This window comes from Cebus imitator, unplaced genomic scaffold (assembly GCF_001604975.1).
Source record: "Cebus imitator isolate Cc_AM_T3 unplaced genomic scaffold, Cebus_imitator-1.0 Scaffold731, whole genome shotgun sequence".
NCBI lineage: Eukaryota > Metazoa > Chordata > Mammalia > Primates > Cebidae > Cebus > Cebus imitator.
Genome location: NW_016108046.1, coordinates 5,264 through 10,641, shown reverse-complemented (window position 1 = coordinate 10,641; position 5,378 = coordinate 5,264). Strand labels below are relative to the sequence as shown.

The window sequence follows — 5,378 nt, the reverse complement described above, 5'->3', positions numbered from 1 at the left end:
TTTTTTTGAGTCTCACTCTGTTGCCCAGGCTGGAGTGTAGTGGCATGATACTGGCTCACTGTAACCTCTGCCTCCTGGGTTCAATCGATTCTCCTGCCTCACCCTCTTGAGTAGCTAGGATTACAGGCACATGCCACCATGTCCAACTAAGTTCTGTATTTTTATTAGACACAGGGTTTCACCATGTTCATCAGGCTGGTCTCAAACTCCTTACCTTGTAATCCACCTGCCTTGGCCTCCCAAAGTGCTGGAATGAGCCACCACGCCTGGCGTGTTATCTCTTTAAAAGTTTTCCAAGCATAATGGCTAGGCCTTACTGCCATCCCATCTATGGCTCACGTGTTCTTTTAAAACTCATCACTGGTCTGCTTCCAAGTCCTCAGTGGTTTCCCACTGAAGTCAGAACAAGGACCAAAGGCCCAATAGCATCCCTCAAGCCTTCCAACTTTTGCCTGCAGCACTTTTACCTAGCTAACATCACTTCCTTTCTTTTCTTTTCTCCCAGAATGTGCCAGGCTTTCTGTTTCTTCAGGGAGGTGACGCACACGGTTGACGCTCACGGTTAATTCTCTCCCCAAATATACTCTGCTCAACCTTCTGTCTACTTAAATCCCACTAATCCTTAAGGTCTCAGCTCAAATACACCACCTTTCTCAAAGGGTTTCTCATTATCCAAATTAAGTCTCACACACTCCACTACCACAGCACTCACTGCATTTTGTTTAAAAGGGGTCTTCAAATTCACAATAGAAGCCTACAGGGGAGACACTTGTGCCTGTTTTGTTGGCCACTGTGACCTCATCCTCAGCAAACGCTCGACCCAGCTGGCCCAAGATTAGCCAGGATTAACTGCTGCCCATGTTTGAGGGGGTGGGGGGTGAATGTCAACACCTTCCTCAAGAATGCAGTGACTTGGCTAGGCTGAAAAAAACATACAAGCATAAAAACAACATTTCATAGAATAATCACTTAAAATGACTACTAATATCTTACATGTCATAAATGTTTTGTATCGGAAACTGTTTCAGAATGACTTCCTCTCTGAAGGCAAGGTGAACAGACCATTCCTTTCCAAAATACATGTGTACACTGAAAACATGTACTGCTTATTTTCACTTTAGAATTGGTTTTCTTTTCCATTTCTCAGAAGTCCTAAAGCTTTTCAATAACTAACACTCAGTTGAAAAGAGGCCTGTGGTGTCCTGCTCAAGGCTAAAGTTAGGGACAAAACTTTTATCACTTCAGGCTTCTAAGTAAATTTGAGTATAACAAATATAAATACTACAGCTGAAAATGGGCTATTCTTAAAATAGCTCACCTTAAAAACAACTGCGGATGCCTTCAGTGGGAGACACTTCTGGATGGCAATGAACTGTCCTAACAAAACAGCAATATTGGCTGTGTGGGGACAGGGCACTACCTCTGGGCTCAGAACTCCAGGTAAGGACAGGAGACAGCTGAGAAACCCTTTATAACCCCTAGGTTTATAAAATTAAATCTCACACCCCATCCACCTAACAGGATTTTGGAAGTCTTACCTTTTCACAGGACAATACAGTTACAACAGAAGGGAAGAGCCCTGTTGGTCTCGAGATTTACTCAATTCCTGAATTTCTTTTGAAAACTTTTGTACTCTTGTCACCCAGACTAGAGTGCAGCGGCTTTATCTTGGCTCACTGCAACCTCTGCCTCGTGGGTTCAAGCCATTCTCCTACCTCAGCCTCCCAAGTAGCTGGGATTTTAGGTGTGGGCCACCACATCGAGCTAACTTTTGTATTTTTGTATTTTCTCTAGAGACTGGGTTTCACTATGTTGGCCAAGCTGGTCTCCAACTCCTGATCAAGTGATCCGTCCACTTCGGCGTCCCAAAGTGCTGCGATTACAGGGGTAAGCCACTGCTCCTGGCCAATTCCTGAGTTTCTACACTGAGGACCGTTAGTGCTAGGAAGAAATTTAAATATCGAGGGCGGGGCACTTGGGAGGGAAATGGGTGGTGAAGTGACAACAGCAGGGGGCTTGACGGTAGGAGTGCTCTTTCACTGGGATAGCACAAACATGGGACAAGGGTGCTTGCTAGAAATTGTTCAATCTAACTTATAGGAACCCCTCTGTAAGCAGTGCAGAGGCACACCCCAGAGACACTTTCAGCTTTATTTGGTAGTATCTTTGAAAAATGTTTCAGTAAGAAATACATCATAATCCCTAGGATCACCAACATCCCAGTGATAACGCTGTCCCAAAGGACATAGGCTGAGTTGAGGGCTATGGAATTCTAAAAATGAAGCTGCATGAGAAGTTTTGGAAATGTGAAATTAAGAAAATCAGTTAATTTTGCTGAACCTGTCGTCTTTAAATGAAGATAATCAAATCTGCCTTGTCTTGCAAGCTTCCAGTAATTATTACATAGGAAATTAGTAGGGGGGATGTACAAAAGGAAAGCATTATATTTATTAGGAAACCTATTCAGAGGTGATTTAGTTTCAAGTACTGTGAAATCAGGTTTTCAAGAGGCTTCAACAATCTGTCTTGTTGAAGGATCTAAAGGGTGAAAGCCAGTCATCAATGATCTGATCCACCTCCTCCCGCGTTTATCCCAGCCCCCGCTCCAGCGTGATCCGAAGACCAACACCTGAGGCCTCTCTGGAGACATGCCAAGCTGGCAGCCAAGTCCTCGTACACCCATCTAACCCAACGGACCAGCCGCTGTGAGCCTGTGGACCGTGCCCACTGCGCACCGCCAACGCACGTGGAGGGAGAGTTGGGTCTCCCAGCCCGCAGCGCCAGGAAACCGCTGGGGAGGGGAGGGCTGCTCAGCACCCACCAGGAGAGTGGACCCGGCGGTTTTCAGACCGCGCATGTTGGCGCCAATTATCTGGCCAACCAGATAATTAAAACACAGGCCCTAAAACAACCGATGTGGGTGGAGACTAAGAATCTGCTTTCCAAAAAGCGCTCTCGAACGAGCTCTACGCTGTGTTACAGGTTGGACGGGATTAACGCTTGCCTACAGGCAGAGCCAATTAAGATAAACAGGGCGCGCCCGAGTCCACCGACTAGTTCGGCTATCTGCAGAGTAAACAGGGCTGTTCAGGCACCACCCACCTCGTTTTCTTTTGTTCAGGACAGCAATCCGGGAGGGACCCTGGCCTCCCCTCCTTGACACACTCCCCGGAGACCGGGTAGCACTCTCGCCAGGCGGCTGGGAGCGCGTCCCGCCTCGCAGCCCCCATTACTCACTTAGTTCGACTCTCAAACCAAAGTCCACCCGGCCACGGCCCACGGACTTTCCTGCTCTAAGACTTACCACGGAGGCAAGCGGGACTGGTTTCTGTTGCTATCGGGCAAGCGCGGCTGGCAGCTAAGAGCCCCGAAATTCCACCGAAGCTCAACCACGCAGAGGGCTCCGGGGAAAGTCCAGGTGCATCTTTTTGTTCTCAACCTGCAACAGAAATCCAAGTGGTCGGGGTCGAACGCCTTCTGCGAGGTGGGAAGGCCCGAGCGCGCGGTATGCGTGTTTTGGCGGGAAACAGCGCCAAGGCCCCGGGACAAGGTGACGGCGGCGTTCCCGCGGCCTCCTTTCGTCGCGCCGGCAGCTTTGGGACCGCCCGGCCGGGCAGGAAGGTCGGCCCCAGGGCCTGCGCGGGCTCGGGCGGGAGCTTCCGGGCGGGGGCGGAGCGAGTGGCGCGGAGGGGGGCAGGGAGGGGAGAGCTCCCGGGGGGAGGGGCGACTCGCGGGTGGGGGAGGGGAGGGGACGCCTGGCGAGCTTCCTGGGCCCGGAGGGCGACAGCGAGGTTAGGTGGGGGCTGCTTTCCTGGCCCGCTGGGCTAACGCAGCCTGGGCAGGAGCTCCTGGACCCGCGGGCGGAGCAGGGCAAAGGAAAGGGAAAGGAAAAAGCGCTCCCAGGTCTGGGTCGGTCTCCCGGAGGCCGTGGCGGCGAAAGGGGGTCAGGTGGGCGGCCGGGGCTAGAGTGGCGGGGCCGGGGCGCCCGCGCTGCGGCTCACCACGCCAGGGACGGGCTGTTGGCCCCAAGGAGGCGCGGGGTCCGGAGTCCGGAGTCCGGGAAGCGGAGGCCGCGTGATCGAGACCGGCAGCCGGACGTGGGTCACGGGGTGCAGAGGAGGAAGTGCCACTGCCGGGCCCGCCAAGATGTCACCAATGGGAAACGCGTGCCTGCAGGTGCGGCCCCGCGGCCCGCCGCACTGGGCCCTAACAGGAAGTGGGGGAAGGAGAGAGGCCGGGCGGCAGGAAGACAGTTCTCCGAGTTCTCCCGAAGGGAGCTGACCGCGAGCGCGACCTGGGGAAAGTCCAGAGTGGCAGCCACGGGGAGGGGCGGGGACTGCAGAGTGTAAGAGTAGCCAAGTCAGACACGGCCCCTCTCCAGGGGGCCGCCTCTAAAATGGAATTAGCGGACATACCTTGGGTTTGTACATTTGACCATGAACTCACGTATAGATTCTAAAAACAACTTTTGGAAAAAAATTTTTTAACTCAATTCCTAAAACTTTAACTTATCAAGCAATTTTGTGGACATCTGAATCCTGATTCAAATGAACTGTATAACAATTATAAAGCAATTTCAATGTGAGCAGTGACACTTTATATTACAGAATTACAAAAATCTTGTAATTATGCTGTAATTTTATTTCTTTAAAAGACCCTTTTTAGAGCCACAAGTATTTGCACATGGTATCTGATTTCTTGAATCTATTTTAAACTACTTGGAAAGTGGAAATACACATGAAACAAGATGTGCTGTGAGCTAGTAAAGTTCCTGATGTGTACATGGAGTTTCATTACCCTTGTTTCTACTTTTGTGTATGTTTGACGTTTTTATTTGAGACAGGGTCAGAGCTCGGTAGCTCAGGCTGGTGTACAGTGGCACAATTTCAAGTTGTCCACAAAGTAGTAGGTGGAGAGATGGAGGAAAATCTGTCCATGATTAGTAATGGTTGAATCTGGGTGACAGGCACATTAGCCTCAAACCTCCTAGGCTAAATCACTCCTCTCACCTTAGCCTCCCCAAAGTAGCTGGGACTACAGGTGCATGCCACCAAGCCTGGCTAGTTTTTTCTTCAAAGTTTTAGTAGAGACGAGGTCTCTCTATGATGCCCAGGCTGGTCTATAACTCCTGGGCTCTAGTGATCCACCTTGGCATCCCGAAATGCTGGGATAAAAGAGCCACCCTGCCCAGCCCAAGGCAAGTTTTAATTATTGATCAGTCACCATATGGTTCCTGCCTGTGAGGGAACAATATGTGCCGAAAACTTGAGCCAGGGGTGATATTGTGCAGCTGCAGCTAAGTCTGAGATCAATGGTAGGAGATGACAGGGGAAGGCAGCCTTAAAGGCTTGTTCTGGTGTTCAACGGCCAGTGAGAAG

At 50.6% G+C, this 5,378-nt stretch overlaps 1 protein-coding gene across 1 annotated transcript in view; it reads right to left on the bottom strand.

The window, feature by feature from the left end:
- The window catches only part of HNRNPF (heterogeneous nuclear ribonucleoprotein F), a 9,711-nt gene extending 5,581 nt beyond the window's left edge, over positions 1–4,130 (bottom strand). The window contains exons 1-2 of the mRNA XM_017519240.2: positions 4,002–4,130; positions 3,305–3,439 (exon numbers count right to left, since the gene is read on the bottom strand). The gene's annotated coding sequence lies outside the window, so the exon portion shown is untranslated. The remainder of the gene's footprint in view (positions 1–3,304; positions 3,440–4,001) is intronic.
- Positions 4,131–5,378: the final 1,248 nt, after the last annotated feature.